Below are 24,264 nucleotides of genomic sequence, written 5' to 3' on the forward strand. Positions count from 1 at the left end.
TCTGGGACCGTGGTCTGGGAGTGGGTGAGAGAAGCCACTTCCCTTTATCCTCCCAGGCTTCTTGAGCAGGAAATGGGCAAATGCGGCAGCTCCCGACTTTCTAAGGGCTTCGGCTTCACGTTACTACAGTCAATTCAAATATTCACAAGGGCTCAAGCTCAGTCTAGGCAAGAAGTGGGGGACTTTGGGGTGTAGCCCAAAGGAATTTGTAAGCCTCTGCAGGCCTCCTTCCCCCTCCCCTTCTCACCTCTCCCCTCCCCTGAGTCCTCCTACCCCGGCCTGGGCCACCTCCTGGGTCTCCGGGCAGCCCTCCCTCCATTCTAGCCCTCTGGCAGGATGTCTGCTGTCTCCTCCAGCAGTGTGACCTGGAAAGGTAGGGCCAGCACAGCTTCCAGCACCAGGACCCCTGGGCTCCAATCCCAGGCCTGTGTGACCTCAGATATATTAACTCACCTCTCTGAGCCTGTTTACCCCCAAGTTACAATTAACAGTAGTACTCTACCCCAAAAGATGATGCAAAGCTTTCATCACCTCCACCTCTTCTTTTTTTTTTTTTCATTTTCAGCGAACACTATTTATATAGCATGTACTTTGTGCCAGACACTATTGTAAGCATTTGCATCCTAACTTAATCATCATCCCAACCCTATGAGGGAAGCACTGCTACTGTCTTATTTTACAGATGAGGACTCTGAGGCACAGAGAGGTTAATAACTTACCCAAGGTCACAGAGCTTTTGGGGGGGAATGTAATTGACATATAACATTACACACAGCTTTTAAAAGGCAGAGGCAGGACTCAAAGCCAGACAGGTCGGCCCTAGAGTTCAGGCTTTAACTTCCTACTCTGTACTGAGATAATGTGTATAAAGCATTTTAGTATTAAACTCAACCAAAGGGAAATGCTTACTTAAATAAGTGGTAGCTGTGGTGGCTGTGTGACCTTGGGCAGGTCATTTTACTTCAGTAAGTCTCCATTTTTTAAATCTCTAAAATGGGACTAGGGATACTTCTCTGACAGGCTTGTGGGAGTACCGGGTGTGCAGTGTCCATCACAGATCCTAACGCAGAGCCGGCCACGGGCTCTTGGTGGTCTTCCTCTCTGGAAGGGACAGGGGGAGAGGGCCCAGGGCTGACTGTAGTTAGACACACCCACTGAGCCAGCAAGAGCAAGGTGTAGAAAAAACCACAGGCCTTGGTGTGGGGGAGGGCAGGTGAAACGGCAGGTGAAGCAACAGGTAGCACAACAGATGTGCAGAGCATAGGTAGGTACAGGGCCTCTAGGGAGGTGGCATCTGGGGGTCCAGACAGGGGCAATCGGGGAGAAGGATGTGAACACTGATGGGGCCGTCTAATCCTCTCAACAACCCTGAGAGAGGGGACGTGACACACTTCTAGAAGGGGTGGCGATGAGCTTTGCATCTTAATACCACTTTGTGGTTTCTTTCCCGCTTTCAGCAGAATGAAGGGCCCCAGCTACAGAGTCATGGTCCAGGTCAGGAGGACCTGTTTCCTCTGAGGGTCCAGCACAAGAAAGGTGAGAGTGCCTCCTGAAGAAGTGTCTTAAACAGGCAGGTGCTGCCGTGGGGCACTGGGCTGGGCAGGAGGAGGGGTTCAGCTAGGACAGGGCAGGGGGATGGGGTGAGCCAGCAGCAGGGGTGACTCGGGCCAGGGAGGACACAGGGCCCAGCTAGAGTGTGGGGGGATCCCCATCTCAGAGCAGCTGCCACCTGGGGACCCAAACAGCTAGGGGGTGATGGGATTCCTTTCTAAGGAGGCTGTCTGTTGTCCTCAGAGACAGGAAAGCCACTTCCTGTAGGCCCAGCTCTGCCCCGTGAGAAACCAGTCCCCGGCCCAGCAGCCTCTGTCCTCACTATAAACCAGAGGAGGCCTGGGAGGGATCTACCCAGAGCCATTGCCCTAGGAGGGCAGATGCATTTTTTCGGGAGAGCATCTTCACAGCTTATCCATTTCCTCTGGTGGCAATGACAGCCCAGCCTGAGCCCAGTGGCCCCAGAGTGAGGTCACCACACCGAAGTCTGACCTCAGTGTTGCCATGGGAACCCTTAGGATGCCACCACCACCTGTGAGCGGTGGCAGGGAGGGCAAGCGGGAGGGGATGGTGTCTGATGTTGACTGTGTGTCACCCAGCTCCTGACTGCTGGGATTGTTTGCCCCCAAACATATGTTGTCAGATCTCAACCAAGCACGTTGGGCAGGGAACGTGTGGGGGGCCTGCTGGTTCCGTTGTGTGTGTCTGTGTGTTTGGGGCATGGGGGAGAGGTGTTTATGAGACCTCCCGGGGTGCTTCATTTTCCTCTCCCCCTGGACCCAGCTAGCGTGCTGACCGCTGTGCTCCTCCTGGATCCAGACTGACATTCACAGCAACCTGGTCTCCATAGCAACCAGCTGTGACATCACAAGGACACTACAGACGCTTTAGCTGGAGGAGGAAGCGTGAATGCGTGTTCAGGGCAAGAAAGAGTGTCTGCTTCCCCTCCAGCAGCCCCTCATGTGATAGAGGAGGTGGGCGTAGAAACACGGAAAGGGCAAGGGACTCTTCTTGGAAAAACCAGGTTTTTCTGTGAGTTGCAAACCGAGGCTTCTCTGGAGGTTGAGTGGAGGCTAAATGAAGTCGCTCCCTCCCTTTCTTCCTCTTCTCTCTGTCCATCCCTTAGAAATTACATCTCAGTTTCCTCAACTTTAAAATGGGGATAACAGACATCCTTCTTTATTAAGGGCTTATCATGTGCCAGCCGCTGTTTTTAAGCACCTTGTGTGAATTTTCTCCTTAATCTCATAACAATGTAGTCTAGTATTTTCCTCTTAGTACTCCCCCTCTTACAAGTAGAGGAAAACGAAGCACAGTAAAAGGATTTGAACTCAGACAGTCTGGCTCGAGAGCGCATATTCACAGCCTCCCAGGCGCTCAGCGGCACCTCTATTTTCAGCCATGCTGTGGCAAACAGTTCCACGCGGGCTTCAATTCACTTTGTACTGACAGCATCTCGCCTTATGTGAGCACGAGGCATTTTTCTTTTTCTGCCCTGGGGCTTGTGCGGTGCCCAACACAGGCTGCTGGCAGGAGTACGCTCAGCGTGAGGATGTGTGGAGAGAAGCTGGCTTCCTCCTTGCCAACCTCAACCAGCGCGGCCTGGGAGCTGCGGGATGAATGCCCTGGCCAGCTCGCCATCTGGCCGACAAGTTGGAGCGTCCTTCCGTACGCTGCTTTTAGAAGGTCCTGGCAGCACTGAGCCCCAGTCACCCACCGCAGGGACCCTGTGATGCAGTGCTGCTACCTTGGATTTTCGGCTTTTCTTTTTTCGCTCGGATTGGTCCCTCATTTCTGCTCTCTGGGATCACCTCCAAAATAACGTCCCTGTACCCATGTCCGTGCACTGGGTCCTGTTTTGAGGGGACTCTAGGCCAAGACATTTGACACTAGAGTGGCCCTAAGAGCAACAGCACAGGGTGGCATTCTGGACCTGGATCGCTTGGTGAGATATGGTGAGGACCCCATTGCAGTGTGATGGGCGGGTATGACAAGCTGCCGTACTGAGAGTCACAGGCATTGAGATTGTTGGCAATGATAAGGATCGTGGGGCTGACTAGCTCTGTTAACTGCTTTGGAAGCCTTAAAGAAAGAAAATAGCAGGCTCATGTCAATCACGTGTCAATTCACGGCATGTCGTGAAGACCCAAACCCTCCACGGTACTGTTTAAAGACTCTCTCCTCCTGCAGCCCAAGGGAGGCTACACCCTGTACAGCCTGTACGGGGTGAAATTGGAGGGGGCGCGTAGGGCTGCAAAGGAGACTAGTGCACAGTCTAGACAGATCTCTGAAGCAAAGTCAGAGCCCTACTGGGGAAAGAGTGGGACCCTGAGACCTGAGATGGGGACCCTTGGGTGGGTGATTCTGAGAATCTTAGAGACCCAGATTCCTCTGAAACTTTGAGCACTGAACCCCTACAACTCAACAAAGCACTCCTTGGCCAGTTGGGGCAGGGGGCCACGGCTGGGCTGCCTCCAGGGAAGGCTGCCATGTCCCCCCACCCTGTCCCCTTCTCAGGCTCAGGTCTGATAGAGAAACCCCAGTCTGGGACGGGTAGTGTACATCCTCGAGCGGAACACCAGGCTCCCCAGCTTGTCTCATTCCAGATGAGCTTGGGATTCATCTGGTCTTGAGCGGAAACACAGCCTGGCAAAGTGGGGACTAGACCTGGGCTTGAGCTCAGCAGGACCTGGGTTCGAATCCTACTCGGGGCACAGGCAGAATGCTGCCCAGTCAATCCCACAGGCAGAATGCTGCCCGGGGACTCTTAGGGAAGCTTGTGGATCCAAAACTCAGTATTGGTGGCCGGACAGGTATTCACGGTGTGCCAGGCACTTTGAGATGGGAGGCTGCTGCCATAAGTAGCCTGTCTGCCTTTTCAAAGCACTCACAGTCCAGTGGGGAACACAGACACGCATAAGCAAACTAAATAACAGCAACAGATCGGCTTTTTGAAATTTCACTAAACGTCAGGCTTTGTACGGAGCCCTTCAGGTACGTGGTATTATAAGATCCTTAAAAGTACTCCATGCGGAGATTTCTATCCCCATTTCACAAATGCAAACAGGTGGTAGGGTTGGGATTCGAACCCACCTTACCTCCCTCGAAGCAGGTGCTCTGCCCGCATCCGCAGTCTGCTTCTTTCGGAGAGTGTGACAGCCACAGCAGAAGGATGTCCAAGATGCAGAGGAGAAAGACCATGCTGGTCTGATGGGTGGTCCAGGAATGCTTCCCAGAGGGTGACATGGTAACCCGCACATCTAAAGGGCTGAATAAGTGGGAACCGTGGTTAGGTTATTACTGAGCATCTGTAGTGAGGCCTCTGTCTTGGGATCAAGTTTTCAGAAATGGCTCAACACCACACAGACCAGTACAAGCATGAGCTCTAGCCACTGCCCCATACTCAGATGTTAGAGGGCAGCCCCTGGACGTTGGCAGCTTCTGGGGTTACAGAGCCCCAATTCTGCCCCCAGAACCCGAGGAGAGCAAGCACTCCCCTTCTCAGATCTTCTCTCCCAGGCTATCTGATGAACGAACCCTGGAGATGGGAGCTCCCCCATTGGGTGTTTTCTGGCCTGTAGTGGTTGGGCTCTGGAGTTCTGAGTCAGAGAAACCAACTGAAGCTGGGTTCAGCAAAAAGGGGGACTTCTTTATGAAACCCTGGCGGTGTCTTCCAGATCGCCCACGCTGGACAGGCAGGAAGGGCCAGGTCCGGGGAGACTAGAGCCGGGCGGGGAGCCATTGCGACAATCTCTCCCTCCTCCACTCGGCTCCCCTCTGCCAGCTGGCTTTGTTCCTCTCCTTCTTTGCCAAGCCGTGGTTTCCCTTCCTCAGAGGCCCTGGCTGCCCTGAGCAGCTGGGGTCACTCTTTTGGCTCCAGCCTAGCCCCGTGGAGAGACCAGCCGCTGTGTCCCTCCCTCTCTTTCCCTTCCCAAATCCCAGTGTTCAAGAGAGGAAACTGACTGGCCTAGATGGAGTCACAGGTCCAGCTCAAGTCTAATTACCCCTAGCTAAGGTGGGGTCATGCAGTACAATCTGGCACCCTCCCTTGGGGATGGGGAGGGAGGAGTTGCTATAGAGATGGGGGGCCTTCCGCTCATAGGCTGTGCAGACCCCCAGGAGGGGCTGCGGCCAGAGATCTACCTCCGCACCCACCTCCTACGTTCTCCCCTCTCCCTATCCCCACCCTGGCCAGATGCCCACAAAGAACCTTTTTTAAAAATGTTCCACTGGCCCCAGGTCTCAAGCAATCTGTAATTCATCAGCTGAAGCTCTATCCCATCAATGGAATTAATATTTTCATCGTTATCCTTATTATTGTCTATCACTGATCGAGGTCTTCCTATATTCCAGGCACTGGGCATAGCCCTTTACACGAATTATTGTACTTCATTTAACCTTCGTGTCAACACCATGAAGCAGATACTGTAATTATCCTCACTTTATGGAATGAGAAGCTAAGGCGCAGAAAGGTGAAGCAACCCGCCGACATCCCTGTGGATTGGCAGGGCTGGTACTGAAGCCCTCCAAATGGGCGGGTTCAGCTCTGCGCTGGAGGCTGCCGGGCACAGAGCTGTGGGGTTCTGCTTAGTTAACGAGGCCACGCCGCACACAACAAAGTCACGGCCAAGACTGAATGAGCACACGGCTGTGGCCTGGCTGGAGGACGTTACAAGACGAGCTCCGAGAGGTCCTGATCGATGAGGAAGGGTTTCCTGGAAGGTGGAAGTTGAGCTTCAGAGGACAGGTGAGATTTGGACGGTGGAGAAGAGACATTTGAGAGAGAGAGACCTGCATCGGGAGGGCCTGTGTGAAGACAGCTGTGGGGTGGCCCAGGCTGGCTGCAGAGCGAACTCAAGGGCAGGCTTTGGGGCAGGTGGGCAGGCACCAGACTCCAGCAGGTCTTACTTCCCGCTGCACCCCTGCATTTGCTGAATTGAATTGACTGGAAATATAGTAAGTAAAGGCGACCCAGAGCAGGAGGAAGGTGGTTTAAGCTGTGGCTGAATGAGACCAAGTCCTCTTACAGGCCCTTTATTTGTGTCTTATACATGCAGTGTCTCTCCAGGTAGATCCCCACAAGTCAGTAATGTCGACAAGGATCACTCTTCCTCTTTTCCAGATGAAGAAACCAAAGCACAGAGAGGTGGAGCTAGTTGTCCAAGGTCGCCCAGCAAGTGGAGGCTCAAACTCAATGCTCCGTATTACAAATTTAGGGTTCCTAGCGGGAGGGGGTTTGAGTGAACCTGGGGACAGGCTTCCAGTGTCCAAAAGAAACCATGAAATGCTAAAACATGGACATTTAGAGACAGAGGGAAGTGTTTTGGACCCACACCAACTTGGGTTCGAATTCTGGCCTTGTCACTTCCTAGGTGATCTTGGGCAAGTCACTTGTCTTCTCTGTGAGGACAATGGCAGTGCCTCCAAGGGTACTTGTGAGAATTAAAGGGGTCAATAGATACATGTGACGCATTCAATAAATTACCATCACAAGTTGCTTAACCTTTGAGCCTCGGTTTTCTCAGCTGTGAAATGAGGGTGAGCATTCAGAAGGTATCCTGAAGAGGGCAGTTGGGAAGACAAAACGAGACAACACACCCAGGTCCCACCTCAGCGCCTGGTTTAGCGCACATTCCTTCCCTCCCCCGCAGTCCTCCCTCATGTCAGGTTTACTCTGATAGCATAAATGACGCGCTGCTCTAAGAAAAGCACCGCTTGTGAACTTGAATGCACAGGCGTGAGCTCAGGAAGCATAATGTGTGCTCCCTCTCCCACCTGGTGAGAAAGCCTCCACGGACTTCAGGGTAAAACGGCCGGGTGCTGAGTGGGTACACTGGGTACTGGAGGGATCACGCTGGATGCAGCTCCCAAGATTCTCCTCGGAGCCTGGGGAGATGCAGGGATTGGGACCAAGGCAGCGGGCTCTGGCTGCAGACCTGGGCAGTTGGGGCGCTTCTGCAAGGAGATCCTTTTGGTCAGGGTTAGGTTGACCAGGGGTAGGGAGGAATGTTCGGGGTGCAAGGCAGGGACAACATCATCTCCAAACGACTAAGCAACAGACCTGAGGTCCCTTTTATTTTTCTTTTAAATAAACCAGTTAATGAGTACTTACTAAGTTCCAGGCACTGTGCCAAGCAGTTTACATGGATAATGGCCGCTACCATCTGTGCAGCCTCGGGCAAATTACTTAACATCTCTGAGCTTCAGTCTCCCCATCTGAGAAATGGGCTTAATATGGTGCCTACCTCCTAGGGACACAGTGGTCTTAGTGAATGATTAGATTTTGGGGGTTTTTTTTGGTATACATTCATCAATTTAATCTTCATAATGATCCTGAAAGGTTAGAACAATTGTCCTCTTCTTCCCCTTACCCCCAGTTTTTTGTTTTGTTTTGTTTTTTTTGGGGGGGATGAATATTGAGAGGTTAAATTTGTGGCTCCTGAGTGTTGACCTGACGGCACAAAAATGCACGTGGAGGGCTTCCCTGGTTGCATAGTGGTTGAGAGTTCTTCTGCCGATGCAGGGGACGCGGGTTCGTGCCCCGGTCTGGGAAGATCCCGCATGCCGCGGTGCGCCTGGGCCTGTGAGCCATGGCTGCTGAGCCTGCGCGTCCGGAGCCTGTGCTCTGCAACGGGAGAGGCCACAACAGTGAGAGGCCTGCGTACCGCAAAAAAAAAAAAAAAAATGCACGTGGAAAACATGTGATAAACCAAGTTCCTGGGCCTGAATCTGTAGAGGGTGATTCTGTGAGTCTAGGATGGGCCCGAGGGTGCGGTAATATATTTGTAGTAGCATCCCAGGTGATCTGGAAGTAGGGAGATGCACTAGGCGATCTGGCAAAGCCGCCCAGAGGCAGGATTTGACTGCGGAAGTAGCGTCATTTACGCGAAGAGCACTTCCACTGGTGGGTGGGCTCCAACCTACCCTCCACCGCTCCCTGGGGCTCTGGCAGTGCGTGGGGTGGTGGTGTAGTTCTGGCCCGGCCCTCTCTCCGAGGAGTGGGGCTGCGTGGGGCTCTCTGGAGCAAGGTCCTCCAAGCAGCCACATTCAGGCCACCCTGCCCCCAACATGGCTTCCTTCCCCCAAAGCCACCCAAGCCGCGGCACGCGGGCCCGTCAGCTCTTGTACCTTCTGGAAGGTCTCACCAATGATCAGGGACCTGTCCCCCTTTGGGTCCCCACAGACTTCTTCTCCAGGGCCCTTCTCCGCCCTCTGGTGCCACTGTGCATATGGAGAGCCTCTGGCAACTTCAGGAGCTGCCAGAGCGTTTGGTTACTTTGCTCATTTTATTAATAAATGTGTACTGATGCCAACAACATGGAAACTGCTGTCTGGGAACAGGAGTGGGAGCATGCTCTGGGGAGTTTACTGGCTGGATTGTGGCGACAGGAGAAACAGTGATCTAGGGGGAGAAGGGAGGCAGGCAGCCAGATGGCCCAATTTAGGGCTTCTGGGGGCATCCCAGGACCTCTGGAGTTTGTGAAGACCTTTTTGGGAAAAGGAGAGTTGGGAGGATGTGGAGAGGAAGGAACCTGGTGCCCTGACCCTCCAGTCGGAGCGCTTGGAAATGTTGGGGCTGGAAGGCTGGCTTAGCCCAGCTGCAGGCAGCGGGACACATCTTCCCCTGGGTCTGCTGGACCCTGAGTGTATGATGAGGGGCGGGGGAGATGGCAGCAGTGCTGTACTTGTGGAGGATCTTAAACCCAAAAGCAATAGGAAAGCCAAGGAGGCATCTTCCCCCAGAGGGGCTGCCAGCCTGATGCTGGGCTCCGAAGGAGGGAAACAGTAATCACACGTGTGAAATTCAGGGCCTTGGTGTAGAAGAGGCCGGCAGGCAAACCTCGCAGTGGGCAAGCTCCTGGCCTCCAGAGCTCCAGCCCCATGTGCAGCCCCTGGAAGCACCCTCTCCTCCAGCCAGGATATGTGTTCGCTTCTATTACTGGCCAGTGTATAAACAGTCAGAAAGCCTCGCCAGGAGCTGCCGTTTACCCTTTAAGGGAATGAACTTCTGTTTCATTTGGGGAGTTTTAAAAAAAAGCTTTCCGGGCTTCCCTGGTGGCGCAGTGGCTGAGAGTCCGCCTGCCGATGCAGGGGACGCGGGTTCGTGCCCCGGTCCGGGAAGGTCCCACATGCCGTGGAGCGGCTGGGCCCGTGAGCCATGGTCGCTGAGCCTGCGCGTCCGGAGCCTGTGCTCCGCAACGGGAGAGGCCACAACAGTGAGAGGCCCGCATACCGCAAAAAACAAAAAAAGCCTTCCCAGACAAAAGCCCTCACATCACAGCCCAGGGGTCTCCGTCAAGCTTGCTCATGCCCTTGACACAGCAAAAAGTGCTGATCACACCTACTGAATATATTTATTCATTTATAAATAATAATCATGCATTACTGTACTAATGTATTATGAATATTATCAAACAGGCACAAAAATAGAAAGTTAAGTTCAATTAAGTCAGATTAAAATAATATTTTTAAATGTTTTAATAAGTGTGAATGGTTTTATGCCATCATCGCTAAGATCGCAAACCAAAACTCTATACTTAGAGTTAGCCTCATTAGTAATAATAGTGGATATAAATTCTTATTGCAAATTGTCTTCTCACTCATATGTGAACTTTGGGGACCACTTTCTCTTTAGACCCAATTGGATTATCACAGTGTTTGCTTCTCTGGTGGCTGTCGGAGCAGATGCCAGGGAGTGAATTCGAGTGTGTGCATTATGTTCAGAGTTTCTTCCTTTTTCGTCCCTCTTTTTCCTGCTTTCTTTTTAAGTCTTCTGTCCACTTGGTGAAAAATCACTCGAAGGGTATTCTTATCTAGAAATCTGCTGAACTGGTCTCACCTGAAGAGAAAAGTTCTTCAAAATGCTGACAGCAAAGGAAAAGGCCGGCTGACAGCCCAATCTTCCATGCAGTAATGTTTGACATAAAGACCAAATACGGACATCAGTGTCAATTATAAATACCGGGAAAACAGAATTCTTTTCCTTTTTTCTTGGATGAAATGGAAATAGAAATAACAATATTTAATACTCCTTTCGCCTCAGAGAATTACCTTGCACACCTCCTGGGGTGTTTGCACCCCCACTTTGGAGACCTCTGCGTCAGGCTCCGCACCGCCCCCCTTGCTCCCTAACCATCTCTGTTGCACACAGGAGCTGGCGGAGCTTACGAATATGTGGGTTTGATCAAGTCACTGCCCCTTCCTTGCACCTTATGGGCCTTCCATGGGTCTTGGGGACAAAGTAAAACTTCTTATAAGATCTGGCTGCTTCTCCCATTTCCCCTGCATTACCGCCTCCCCCATCCTGTCTCATTCTGCCTCTGCCACGAAGGCTTCCTGGGGCCCCTTGGCACAGTCACCCATCTCCACCTAAGATGACATGTGGCTGGCTCCCTCTCACCCTTCAGGTCTCAGTTCTAGGGTCACCCCTCGAAGAGGCCAGGGTCAGCCCCTCATCTAAAGATTATTCATCTCCCCTCCCTTCCACCATTATTCTCTGTCTCCGTGTTCCTTCATAACCTTTAAAACATCAATCACACATTGTCACTATGTCAATCTGTTTGTGGACTCTGCTGTCTCTTCTACCAGATGACAAGCTTGGGGGCCACCGGGGAGCCCCCATGTCCACCTTTTTCACTACTATGAGCTCAGAGCCCAGCATGGTCCCTGGTGTATGGTAGGTGCTCGCTAAGCAAATGAGTAATGAAATGAATGAATATGTCTGGGTGAAACTACAAGTGTTTTCTTCGATCGGGCTTGTCTCCTGGCCACCACTAGAAGCTCCACGATATGGGGAACCGGCTTCCCCCTCCCCGGCCTCAGGCCTCTCCAGCCTCCCTTACACCGGGGAGGCCAGATGCACCTGCACCCATCCCAGGTGCTCAAAGAAAGCCTGGAGTGGTGTTCCAGGGCCAGAAGAGGCTATGAAGAGTGAGGCGTCCACGCCCCTCCTTTGAGGCCCGAGAAGCCAGAGTATCAGAGAGGCGTAGGGTTGAACCTAAAGACACACAGCAAGGGCAGAACAGAGAGCACCGCCAGGAGCTCAGGTGAAGAGATAGTAGGAGTTTTCTTGGCTCCGGGGACCGAGGCAACCGGGAGGTGTGTAGCTGTTGAGGGCAGGGGTGCCATCGCCTGGGCTGGGCCCCTGCGTGGGGCAGGGGCTGAGGCCTGGCTTCGCCCTCTCTGGGTGCTGGAGTTTGTGCTCATACGACCCTCCTGAGGCCCTCGTGGGGTGTGCCCGCAGCCTGGTCAGAGAAGCACAGATGAGGCTCAGAGACGGGTCTAAGCTCACACAGGCGGTACATAGTGGAGTCTGGACCACACCTGGGTCTGTCCATGCCCGAGGTGACGCCCCTCTCCCTCCCCGACCGCAGCCCCTCTTTGTGAGCCGGCGTTAGGAGGCTTTAGCAGAGCTGGATTGCCCTGTGATTCGCTTGTCCTCGGCACACAGGGAGGGACAGTTGCGGGCCTCACCTGGGTGTTGGCAGGCGCAGCTCCTCCCTGGGCACTGACCCCAGCTTCTCCCGCTCAGCGCTTGCCTCTGAAAAGAAATGAAATCTGACCCTATGGGAAAGCTTAGAGAGAAAGCAGGAAAAACATCTCTCTTTTCAAGAAACAGACCCAAAGGGACCCTGTTTCACCAGTTTCCTTGACAGCCTCTGGTGAAGTGAAGCTCTTTAATATATTTTTAAAGAAAACTGAAGCCCAGGAGAATGACTGGGGTGGGACGTGGTGGGGACCATTTCTAAACATCTTCCCCTTTTCGGGTCTCAGCTACTTCTTTACCATGAAGGGGTCAGCCTTCATCACCCAAAGCCAACAGCACGGGCCTCCCATTTCAGAAGTTTAGGCTCTGAGGATGGGCTGGAAGGTTCCCCAAAAGTGGGAACTTGATTTGGGTCTTGAAGGATTTGCAGCAGAAAAAATGTTCGAGTGGTCACACAGGTGGGCAGGCCAGGGCCAGGTCTGGGGAGGCAGCCTGGGTCTGACTGCAGGGTAGGGAGGAGGGAGGGGGGAGGAGGGAGGGGGAGGGGAGGGAGGGGAGGGGAGGGGGGAGGGGGAGGCTGTCGGAAGGGAAGTGGGAGGTATGATAGGAAGATCCTCAGACCGGGAATCAGGACACCTGGGTTCCACTCCCAGCTCTGCCGCTGACTTGCTGGGTGATGTGGAGTGGGGTCTCTGCCCCTTCCCAGGCCTCAGTTTCCCAGTCAGCAAAACCGGTGGGAGAGGTTTAGACTGAGTGAACCCCAAGCTGGCCTGGGCCAGGTGTGGCTCTGATAGCCACGCCCCCTCCCCACTGGGCGCCCTCCTGCCTATCTTTAGCTGAGGCTGCAGGTGTCACATGACTTCCCAGGTCTCTCCTGGCGGCGGCTTGCTGTCGGGCCCCACTAATCCCCCTTAAACCCACATCTTCCTGGCTGCTGTCGCCATGAGTGGCCTTCGGGAGCCTCCGCTCCCTGGAAGAGAGGACTCTGTGACTTGGCAGGGCTGAGGGGGGCAGGCCAGAGGCCTCCAGGCCATCTGTTCTTCAGGCTGGGTCCCAACACAGAGGCCATTCAGCGCTCTCGGCCTGTGTCTCTCCACCTCCCCGGGCCCAGGCCTGAGCAGATGGCCAGCTGCCACCCCACCCCGGAGGCTGGGGAGCCTTGAGGCCCAGCTGGAAGCCGGAGGCGGTGAGGTCTGCCCTCCTCTTACAGAAGTGGTCGTCTCCCAATTCCAGGTCCTGGGCCCCCACCTCACTGGGCCTCTGTTGCCAGGCCTGGCGCCCTCTTCACCACCCCCTGCCCAGCCAGCCCCACCTCTAAGCATTCAGAGAAGCACCATGAGGGTGAGGCCACACCCTCAGACACCACCCAGGCCCGTCCCCTGGGGCCACAAAGAAGGCACCAGCCACCTGCCTGAGGCCACAAGTTCCTCAAAATTTAAGCCAAGACCGAACCCGGGTGAGGCTCACCGCCTCACAGCTGTGGTCCTCAGTCTGCCTGGGCCTCAGGTTGACTTGGGGTGGGGAGCGGTGGTTAGATTCTGACTCAGAAGTTCTAGGGAGGGCCCTGTGAATCTGCATTCTTGATAAACGTTCCAGGCAATTCCCAGAAGGCCTCACAGGTGCTGCCATCCTGGTTGTCTCCCCTGTTTATTTCTAGCCTGAAGGGCAGTTAAAGTTCTGTGATGTAGGCAAGTCCTTATTCCCATTTCACGGGTGAAGAAATTGAGGCCCCAAAAAGGCACACAATTTCACAAAGTAAATTTCACACAGTAAGGTCCTTCCAGAGCCAGGCCTGGTACTGAATACTTCTGCCTCCTTAGTTAATGGGTTTTGGACAACAGTCCCCTGCCATCTCCCCAGGGGAGAGTAGGAATGGCCCTGAGATACTCCCACCACTTCTTCCCTCTACCCACTTATAACACTTAAAGCCCGAAGTCCTGGAAAGATGATGGTGTCTCCCTCGATCCCCAGTGCAACCCTAAATAAAAACAACACTAAACTCTAAAATAGCTGTAAGGAAATCCCATGATGACAATAGTACTCTGCATTTTTTAAAAATTTAAATTCTTTAAAAACACCTCCCCTCATTTGATGGCCCACTTCTGTGGTGCCCGGAGCAATATCCTCCCTTCCTAAGAGATGACTCACTGTCCCAGGTGCCCTTTCCAATGTGGGAGTCTGGGCGAGGGGCCAGTCAGCCACTGAGAGCTGCCCTCTCATCCCTGAGCCTGGTCCCTCCCCACCTCCCCACCCCCCTCAGTTCCACCCAATTTCCTCCCCCCAGAGCTGGAATGAACTCACCAGGGAAGCCTGGCATCTATCTCAGATGGGCCCTGGCAAGGCAGAGTCTCATTGATGAGGACTTGAAATGTATGCCTCTCATATCCTTGACCATCAGGCTTCTCTTCCTGTGGGGCTTTGAGAGAAAGGCCAGGCTCCCTCCTCACCCCTCTGTGGAAAGGGCTCTTCCCTTTAGAGAGGGGAGAGAAGGGCAGTCCTGCCAGGGGTGAGGCCCAGAAGCTGCCCTCTCTCCGCTTGGGACCACTGGCGTTAGCTGGTACCGGAGTATGGAGAAGCCAGGAGGGACCTCAGGCTCTATGAACCTTACTAAACTAAAACAGGACCTATATTCTAATCTTACCTTATAGGATTATCCAAAGATGAAAGGAAATAGTACACACAGACCCACACACAGACACACACAGATGCACAGAAGGCATGTAGCACAGAGCCTGACTCGCGGTAAGTATTCAACACACTGTCCTTATTGTCGCTATGAACTAGAGTGACATCAGAAGAAAGAACACTGTAACAGGAGTCAAGGAACCTGCTTTCTAACTGGGGCTATGCCACTAATGGGTAGGTGGTTTTTAGCAATTCCCACAGCCTCCCTGGGCCTCAGTTTGCCCATCTGTAAAATGAGAGTGTGGGGCCAGAAAAGGTCTCTAGTCCCTTCCAGGGCCGACTCTCCCTCACTCCACCACTTTCCATAGCTCCCATTTGTCCTTCCCAGCTTAGTTAAATGTCACCATTTCTAAGAAGCCTTTCCCAAGAGCCCTAAGCTATGTGCCTTTCCAGGCCCCGCCCCCCAGCACTGCATTCCTCTCACTGGCCCTGTGTAGGGAGACTATGTCCCTCCCATAATGATTCCCACAGCAGCTGTGTGTGCCACCTTGACCTCTGATTTGCAGCCCCAGGGAGAGTCATGGGATTGTTATTTCCCCTGGGCCGGTATTAGTCCTTCCACTTTATAGGTGAAGACACTGAGTCCTGGGTATTAAACAACCCAAGCGGCGCAACTCAGGGAGCCTGGGAGTCCCAGAGCCTCAGCCTGCTTTTCTGTAGTGACTCAGGGCTTTGGCAATCATTACAGCAGCGATTACTCCTTAAATTGGGTACTTTTCACTGTTGACGCCACTGCTGCCAAGGGGGACTTCTTTTTTTTTTTCTTTTCAGTTTGCATTCACCAGGCGGGGGAGGAGGGTTGAGTGTGAAGCAAAGCAGAAGGGGAAAGAAAAAGAGATGGGGTGGGAAAGCTGGACAGAGCAGAGAGGCCAGGGTGACTGTGGGCTGCCCTGGACCCCTGGTGAGGGTGAGGGAAAGTAGGAGAGGGGCTGCGGGGTGGCGACAGCCGGTATGGGGTGTAATTCAGAGGGTAGCTGCACCCACTGGAGGTTCTCATCTGGCTCCCTGGACTCCAGGGATTAAAGCCTGGGCCGGGGCAGCTGCGTGTGTATAGGAGAGGGGCAGCCGAGACCACCCCTGCTCTCACAGTCTCCCCTCATACCCCCCACACACACACTCCCTGCACTCCTCAGACACCCACCACGTGCTGGCACTGTGCTAGGCACACAGGTACAGCAGTAAACAGACACAGTCCGGCCTGGAAGTAGCTCTCAGCCGGCCACAGGCACTCAGAACCTAGGTCTCAAATCCACCAGTGCCTTAAGAGAGCTGCTGTGGTTGGCTTGGGGGTCTTTGGGAACCCAGACTTGGGCTAGAGTATGGGAGGTGCAGGTGAGAGGTCAGGAAGGAATTTCCAGAGGAAATTCTAAGAGAAGCATGAGCAAGAGCCAGCAGATGAAGACTGGGGCGTGGTGGGGGAAGAGCATCCCAGCAGAGGGAACAGCACATGAGACGGATCCAGACACAGGACACAGCAAAGCACAGGAGGGCAACTGAGAGTAGTATCTACTCAGATGTCTATCTCCTCCATCAAATTACAAGCTTCTCTAATGCAAAAATCACTCGTTTTATGTATGTATATTCCTATATTCATTTTAGCTGGAACAATATAAGTTCATTTAAAATCTTGCAAAATGAAGTGGTAGGTCTATGACGGTCTTTACCCTTGGGCTGCTGGGTACCGCTGCACAGGCTGTGCACTGCAACACTCCCTCCACAGTAGGATTAATACCCATTGGTTCTGCTCTGCATTGTCATTTATTAGTAAATATTCTCAATACCCTTATTAATTTCCCTCTCTCTCTTATAGAATAAGGTGCTGGGAATACAATGGTGAGTGAGACAAATGACGTTTCTATCCTCAAAGAGGGTATATTCTAGAGGAGGCAGATAAAAGAAACAGATACATTTTTAAATGGAAAGATAATCTTAGATGGTGACACATGCTATAAGTGTAGTGAACAGGGGAAGCAGTTAGGTGATAGGGGTCAGCTGTGATTTGGTGGCTGGGAAGACTCTCCGAGGTGACCTATCAGATGACACCAGTGGTAACAGAGAGAGAGGCAGCCATGGGAAGGCTTGATGGGAACAGCATTCCATGTAGAGGGAATGGCATGTGCCAAGGGCCCAAAGTGGAAACAAGTTCAGTGGATACAAGAACTAGGAAGGTGGTGGGGGAATTCCCTGGCAGTCCAGTGGTTAGGACTCAGCGCTTTCACTGGGCCTGCTGCGGGCCCAGGTTCAATCCCTAGTCAGGGAACTAAGATCTCGTAAGCTGCACAGTGTGGCCAAAAAAAAAAAAGAACTAGGCAGGCGGAAGCAGTGTGGGTGGAGCAAAGGGAATGAGAGGAGGGCAGAGGATGCAGGGCCACCCTGGCTACAGTGATGAGTCCGGATTTTACTTGACGCAGCAGGGAAAACCACGTTTCCTAATCTCTGGTCAACTTTTTCAAAGCTCTCTTGGACTGCTGAGTGGAGAGAGAGTTGGAGGATGCAAAGCTAAGAGCTGGGGGACCAGTTAGGAGCAGTCCCAGTGAGAGCTGATCTTGCCTTGGGTTAGGGTTGGGTAGCACGTTAGGGTAGGTGCTGGTAGCTGAGTTGAACTCGTACTGCTCTCAGTATGAATAACAACAATAATAAGATGATTCATGAGCAAAGCACTTTCACAGCCACTTTTCTCACCTTGTGTCATGGACAGGGCGCTAGTAATAGGCCTATTTTCAGCTATGTAAACTGAGGGCTCAGAGAGGTGAAGAGTCCTGTTGAAGTTCTCATGACCTGGAGGGGACCCACAGGAACTCTCTCATTGCCTCAAGATCCCCACTGACACCTACTCTCCCTGTAGGCCTGGCTGGGGTCAGATGTCCTTCCCTGCCCCAGGACTGTGGGAGCAGCCAGGCGGAGTGGTCTTCTGTTTACTGCCTTGGGCTGAAAATACATTTTAGCAATTGGCAAAACACACAAGCTGCAGCTCAACATGCTTAGATTGGTAAATGCACACTGTGCCCTTCTCTTAATATAAGGATATAAAACAATAATTTATTCATACTCAGAAACCAGAACACTTCCTTCTGCCAAGGTCCTCCTGCAACCCCTTCCTTCAGCCCCGCACCCACAGAGGGGCTCCCGGAATGGCCCGGGCAAGCAGTGGGCAAAGGGAGCTCTGTCCTGGGAGTTAGAGTGGAGGGGCACACTTTACTGAGCACCTACTGTATGCTGGTCCTTAACTATTTCTCATCCAATTGTCAAAATAATCCTGTAAAAGGGAGATTAGAAAACAGGAGACTTAGAGACTAGGAGCGTTATTTATCTACACAGTGGAGATGATAACGTGGATAGAGTCCATGAAGTTGCCCAGCATATAGTAAGTGCTCAATAAGCACTAACTAGTTTCATGAGACTAAGGTTGCCATTGTCCCTCTTTGCTAATGGGAAACAGAGGTGCAGGGGTGCTACAAATTTGCCCAGGGTCACACAGCTGGGAGTTGGCAGTGCCAGAGCCAGGGCTGTAGACTTCTGAAGCCAGGGTCTGAAGACTGTCACCAAGCATTCAATCCATCTCAGGGTTGCACCCTCCACCTCAAATTCACCCAGTTCTGGGAGAGGCCGGCTGTGTGCCAGCCTGAGGGTGGCTGTGTGAAGATGTCAGCAACAGAGCCGCCATCCCAGGGATGTGGCTTAACGGGGGCAGACAGATTACAGAGCAGTGTGTCAGGTGCAGTCACCAGGTGCTCCCAGGGCTGGAAGAGACAGCCTTGAGGGCTTCCTGGTACATGAGTGATGCAGGGGGTGGTGTGCTGGGAAGGACCTCTCAAAAGTGAGACTGCCTGGAGGATGGAAGGAGGGCATTCCTGGCAGAAGGCCCAGCCCCGGCCAAAGGCCAGGAGGGCTGAAGCACTGGAGTGTTTGGGAGTAAGGCAAGGTCGGTTCCTGGGGGTCTGGGCGTGGTCAGGAGTGTGGGGCGGGGCCTGGCGTGCTGATCCCCACTCACCCAAACAGCCACCGTGTGCCCTTGGCGCCAACTGCTCGAGGAACACCAGCCTCCCAGCTGCAGCGCTGCTTGTGTCGAACCCCTTCCTCAGGCCCCTGATGGGGAGATCCACCGATCCCCAGCATCTCCGCACTTGAACCCTAAATGGGGTAACAGAGGCCACAAGCGATCCGCGGTGGTTATAAAGACCCCTTGTGGGGTACCAGGGGAAAACAGTGGTTTTGGAGCTGACAGATTTGCGGGCTGGAATTCTTGGTGCGTGAAGCCAGCCCTCTCTGGCCCTCAGGTCCCCATCTATAAAATGGGCCACGTCGCAGATGTTTGATATGCAAGCACGGGTCTTGCACCCACAGGTTGCCCAGCGTGTTGTTTTTTCTCTCTCTACCCCAACTCCGAGTGAGGGTGGGGAAGGACGGACGGGCGGCGGTGAGTGGGGCTGGGGAGGCCCTGGCTCAGCCTCCGGGGACCAGGGGGACTGGGGGGATCTGCCTCTGCGGGACCCCTCCTCCGGAGCGGAGGGCTGTACCCAGCCACGCAGGGGTTAACCTGCCTCCCAGCCGCAGGCTCGGGCGAGGGAGGAGACGAGCGCCGGGTGAGGACTCCGCTGCCGGCGCTCCTTCCACCCGCGCCCCGCCCAGAGCCCGGGCGCCCCGGAGCGTAGCCTCCCCGCCGGCAGAGCCCCCCACCCTCCAAGTACGGGCGACGGCCGCGGGCGCCCTGAGCCTCGGGCACGCGCAACCCTCCGCTCCTCCTCGGAGCAATTACATAATGATGCCTCCCGTGCGGTGCGCCTTTGTTTCTGCGATCCGCCTCGGCCGCGCCCCGCGAGTATTAATAAACCGATCACTCAACACGCCAGGCTGGGCTTTACTTGTGTTGATTTGGGTAGGGACACCTCCGAAAGAATAATAAACACGGCCCGCCGCCTCCCGTGGGAAACAGGGCAGCGGGCTCCCCACCTCTCCCACCCCAGTCCCAGCCCCTCTAGTCAGAGTCCCTTCCCCTCCTCACCTTGGTCAGCAGTCTGGTCTCAAGAAGGAAAAAAGAAGAAAAAAAAATTCAGAACGAAAAACTTGGGGTTCCAGGCCCACCTCTTCCACTTCCCTGGTAGGTGATATCTGGCAAAGAGAGACTCGTTACTCTTACCTGAAAAATGGGCCGAATAATACCAAAGTGTCAGTTTAAATGAGAAAATCTAGGAATTTAGTTTGCTTTGCAGACTCTAAAGCAGTGGTTCTCAAACACTCTAGCTCGACTCAGAATCACCGGGAGGGCTGGTTGAAATGCAGATTGCGGCCCCGGCAGCTCTATCCCTTCAGAGTTTCTGATTCTGTGTTGTCTGAGGCGGGACCAGGTATTTGCATTTCTTTTTTTTTTTTTTTTACATCTTTATTGGAGTATAATTGCTTTACAATGGTGTGTTAGTTTCTGCTTTATTACAAAGTGAATCAGTTATGCATACACATATGTTCCCATATCTCTTCCCTCTTGCGTCTCCCTCCCTCCCACCCTCCCTATCCCACCCCTCTAGGTGGTCACAAAGCACCGAGCTGATCTCCCTGTGCTATGCGGCTGCTTCCCACTAGCTATCTATTTCCTGCAAACCTGCTTTGAGAACCACTGCTCAAAAGCCATTTATAAATTACCCTTATAAATGTAAAGGTGATACCCTTGCCCCAAACTTGGATGACTACACTGGGGACAGGGCAGGCCAAGGAGGACCAGCCATCCCTGCCCAGGTCAGCAGCACAGCCAGAGCCGTCTGGGGCACTGGGCCTGGGCTTCCAATCCTGAGCTCACTGATCTCTGGGTTGTGGCCTTGAGCAAGTTATGTAACTCAGTGGGCCTCAGTTTCCTCATCTATAAAATGGAGCTAATAATGGTACCAACGTCATGAGATTTGTTAAGGTTAATACATGTAAGGCACCTAGACCAGGGCCTGGCACCTGGTAAGGGCTCAGAAAGCTATCTATTGAGAAGATGATAGCGCTCTCTAGGGTGTGGTACCCAAGGGGCCTAGCATCCCCTTGGGCAGGAGGCAGGTGAGGTGCTGCTCACGGCCCTAGCTGGCTACCCAAGGCCCAAGGTCCTGACCTCGCAGCCCAGAGTGGCTGCTCTATACTATCACTGTAAAGGGGTTTGGGGGGGTCTCCCAAGCTGAAGATCCACTCCCTGCTGTTCCCCCCCCCAACAGCAATTCTTTTTGGTCAGGCAGGGCTCAGCTCTTTCAGAGAGCCTGAGGCTCTTATCTGACTTGCAGCAGTGTGAGCTGTGCCCACAAGGGAAAGTCCACACTCTGTTCTGAGTTTTGGAAGCTGCCTCTCTCACACCAGCACCGAGCAACAGGTGTCCTGGGCCCCCAGACAGTGACCCCACCGCCCCAAGCCAGCTGGTGGAGGCTGGCTTTCCCAAAGGCAGTCACATGCACCTCCCTGTACCGCCACTCACCGCCACTGTCGCCTGTTCATTCATTCATTGGGTCAGTGAACATTAATTGAGCACTTACTGTGAGCCAGGCTCTGAGCTCAGGACTTACAGGTGGTGCCTCACTTAATCCTCCAAGTCCCCTGTGCCTCAGCATGATTTTTCTCTCTCCATTTGACAGATGAAGAAACTGAGACTCAGAGAGGCTGAGTAACTCGACTAAGGCCACAGATCCAATAAGCAGAATTAGGGCCTTGACCCTAGATCCAGGTTGGTCTAACTCCCAAGTTCTGCTCTCACCTGCCCCCTTGAGCTCTCCCCTGTGGAAGCAGAAAAGGGCTGGCTGTGGTCCTCTGGTCCCAGAGCTGAGCTGTCACGTCTTTCCTTTAAAAGGGCTGAGCCTCCCTGCTTCCACCCGCATCCTAATGGGTTGTCTGTCCCACAGGTGAGGAGCTGCTTGACATTCTGCGGTCCTGGAGCAGCAACAGCAGTGGTGGGGATGATTCATAGGCGGGAGGGGGGTGGTGGAGGGAAGGAGGCCTGGACAGTGTCTCTGGCGTGGAGGCAGGGGCCGGGCAGTGTGGGGGAGGCCTGTCTCAGGGTCCCTGAGCTCCCAGCAGCTTCTCCCAGTCCCCAAAGCTGTGCTCAGCCTGGGCCCACTGGAATTGGAGCGGAAAGACCCAGAGGTCTTCTTACCAGACAGGCTCACAGGGAAGGAAGATGCTCTAGAGGAAGTGAGGGGAACCAGCAAAGGGAAGTGGCAGGAGTTATGAAAGCCCAGCTCCTCTGCTTCACGCTGTGTGCTGGGACAGTGGCTCTTTCGGCCTGGGCCAAAATGATGCTCCTTATGGCAGTTTCCACCACCTCCTGGCTTGACAGATTTCACCCCAGAGCTACTTTCCCAGTTTACCAAGCACTGGCACCTGCGAGACCCTCTCCCTCCCTCCTTCTCCTGGGCTTCCTACGAATAATGTCAGCAACAGTTGTCTACTATGTGCCTTCTCTTTGCTAACAGCTTAACATGCATCCTCTCTCTTAAACTCCCAATAACCTCTAGGAGATAGGCTCTCCTATTATTCCCATTTTACAGACCAGGAAACTGAGGCTTAGAGAAATGAAATCACTGGCCCATCCCTAGGATTTGAACCCAAGTCTGTCAGCTCCAAAACCCCTGGGCTCAACCACCACAGGCCTCTGACAACATCTTTTTCCTCTACACGCACCGCCAGCCCCAGGGAGGGGTCCCTGGTAAGACCTATCCCCTGTCCCTAGCCCCAAAGACTAGGCCAAACCCTCACTCCCCCCAGCCTCTCTCCTTATCTCTTGGGTGCCAACACTAGTCCCACTGCTGGCATCTTTGAAATCTAATTGCCTCTGCATTCTTCCCCAGGGAGTCACAATCCACAAGTGATTTCTAGCCACAGACACGGGCATTCCCTGTGCCCACTCCACCTTCCAACACCCACCTGCACGGGCACACACACAGACACACAGCCGCAAAGGAGGTGCTGCCGCCCCTGCTGGCTGGAACCTGGGCAGATGGAGGCCCAGCTGCTCCCAGGCTCCTGTGGGAGGCTGGAGGGGAGTGACCCTCGCCCAGCCACGGGTCTGGGCTCCACCTCCACCCCACCCCCACCCTCCTGGGGCTTTGAGGGAAACATTTCACAATAATGAGAATCACAATAATCATGATAATGATAGGAATCAGCATTTCCAGTCCGCAAACCCTTTGCATCTCATCACCTCACGTGACTCTCACAAGCCCGTTTTCAGGAGCAGCAGAGGGTGCCACAGCTGGTTAGGAGCAGAGCCAGGGTCCTAACCCCCTTCTCTCGCCCTCTCAGTTAATGTTCCCTGTCCTGCACTGTAAATAATGATGACACCTCATGGCCACCACGTGTCAAGCACCTATTCTTGCCTAGATTTGGGGAGCACTTTACAAATGTCGGTTTTTATCCTCTTTACATTTATGTCCAATGTAAAGATGAGGTGACTCAGAGATGTTAACGGCAGAATGGCAGTCTAAGGAATGTTCTGAAGTAGAGGCACATCACTTTAGAAAATCATATAGGAAGGAAGAGAACAGAGCTTTTAATGGGCTCCTTAGGGAAAGTGGACGCCAGGGGTAATGGAGAATGTCTCTTCCTTCTCCTCCGGCGCCCCAAGCACTTTGGCTGTTACTGCGAGTTGTTTCCATTGCTGGGCTTGACTATTTGCGTGTGCATCTGTCTCCCAGGAGCTATAAGCTCTTCAAGGACAGGGACTGGGGCCCCAACAGCCAGCACCTCGCCTGGCGCACGGGAGGGGCCCAGTCAACATTGCCTCCTTCATGAAGGATGATGGGACGGCTTGTGCTCACACCCTCCCATCTGATGGGCTTGGGAGACAAGAACACAGGATCAAGTCACCCAGCGCTCAAGGTTTATCCACATCAAACACCACCTAAGGCATGAACTCCTCCTGTAGCACCCTCATCAACTCTTCCTTGGCTTCTGCTTGCATGCTGCTAGTGACAGGGTGCTCACTACTACTAAAGCAGCCCCTTCTGTGTTGGAGATCTCGGAGCGATTGTTATAAAGTCCCTCCGTCTATTGATAAAAGTCAGGCTCTCAGGTATATCCAATAGTCACACCTAGGGGAGCATTAGTTGTGTCTCCTAGTCAGGGGGGCAATCAGGGGTAACACTGCACACAAGTGAGGCTGGTGCCTGCCCCTCAGCAACCCAGAGCCCAGAATGCTGGGGAGGCAGAAGGAGTAACAAATGAACTCATCATCCCTGCTTGAGCCAGCTCTGTTAAGGCAGTGAGTTGAGACTCTAAATTGTCACAAAGACTACTATCAAGCCCTGAGACTTCAGTCAGGTGGATTTGGGGTCTGTGCTTCACCCAACAAAGCTAGGAACAATCCTGATCTGTAGTCATATTCATTCACTCATTCATTCATTGTTGGCTGTCACTGGCTGGGAGCAGGGATGGTGGCACTGTGGGCCACAGCACTGCCTCAGGATCAGAGTTGTTACCTTGGTAATCAGACAGCTAACCGTCACCGGGTGCTTACTATGAGCCAGGCACTTCCTGTTTACTTCTGTGTAAAGGGCATAGCCTCTCCTGCCCAGTCACAGCTTCGG

General features: G+C 53.4%; 1 protein-coding gene across 1 annotated transcript in view; it reads left to right on the top strand.

The window, feature by feature from the left end:
* Positions 1–24,264, top strand: part of TP53I11 (tumor protein p53 inducible protein 11) — a 44,431-nt gene that overhangs the window by 1,273 nt on the left and 18,894 nt on the right. The window lies entirely within an intron of this gene.

The sequence above is a fragment of the Orcinus orca genome, chromosome 8 (assembly GCF_937001465.1).
Source record: "Orcinus orca chromosome 8, mOrcOrc1.1, whole genome shotgun sequence".
NCBI lineage: Eukaryota > Metazoa > Chordata > Mammalia > Artiodactyla > Delphinidae > Orcinus > Orcinus orca.